Here is a 1,374-nt window from a genome sequence, read left to right on the forward strand (position 1 = left end):
GACTAGACTATAGACTAGACTATAGACTAGACTATAGACTAGACTATAGACTAGACTATAGACTAGACTATAGACTAGACTATAGACTAGACTATAGACTAGGCTGTACATTACAATATAGACTAGATAATAATCTGGAATACAAAATAGGCTGTGGACTGGACTACAAACTAGACTATAGGCCCGACTACAGATTAGACTACAAACTAGACTTTAGGGTCGACTATTTTGACTAGACTATAAACGAGACCATATGCTAAAATACATACTAGTCTACCAGCTAGACTATATACTAGACTATAAGCAAGACTACAGACTAGACTATACTGAAAGCTAGTCTGTAGAAGAGACTGTAGACTTGGCTATAGACTATAGATTATAAAATATACAAAACTATCTCTAATAACAATTAAACTTCTTTGAAATTTTGGCTAAATGTTGACCCCTCCTAACCACTGTCAGCATTGTCAATTACTACTGCATACGCTCGATTGTAATTTGTATTATTTCTGTTTTGTAAATGTGTAAAATTATATGATTGAGTAATGGGGAGGCAGTCAGTTAAACCGGTAATGGCAATAACATTTTAACTACTCATACTTACACGCAAATACTCACACACACACACACACTCATACTATAGCTACATAAATACCATTCATATAAATTGTATTTAGACATGTTATTAGTTTCAATCATTCCAACTGAATGAATGAACAGACAAACAATCATGCATGTTGCATTATAAACATTGGAGCCAAAGTGATTAGAGTCGGCAGTTTTTTTTTCATTTTTTTTTGTATTTATATAGTTGTTACCATTTTAGTTCATATGCATTGTTTATTTATCTATTTAATACTCGTAATAATCGAAACTACAAATAAATAAATAAACAAATAGAAGAAAATATCTAATGAATGAATGAATATGAATTTTTTATTTGCGAGTTCATATTAGAGTGTGACTATGAGTGTTAAGTATTTTATTTGTAAACGTTTTTTTTAGATTTTTTTTTGGAAAAATCGTTTTGATTGTTTATTTAGTTTATTGTATGTGCAATTGTATGTTTATGGTTAATTTTTGGTTTATTGTTACTTTTGCTATCAAATTAATGCTGCCTGCCTGCCTCGTGACTCATGAATGTGATACAGTGATGGGCAATGTATGGTAATTTTTAGAATATAATATTCTTGGGTTTATTAGACATAAAAATGTTTTCCCTGATGACAAAAAAAGTAATGTCTAAGCAATCCAGTCATTATTTAACTACATCCAAGTAATCCCTATTACATGTAGGAGTGAGTCCCTGTTAATTCGATTTAAAATTTTAAGGTTTGGTTATACTTTGTAGTGCCTTTTATTGTTCTTACCTGT

This window comes from Lucilia cuprina, chromosome 4 (genome assembly GCF_022045245.1).
Source record: "Lucilia cuprina isolate Lc7/37 chromosome 4, ASM2204524v1, whole genome shotgun sequence".
NCBI classification, from domain to species: Eukaryota; Metazoa; Arthropoda; class Insecta; order Diptera; family Calliphoridae; genus Lucilia; species Lucilia cuprina.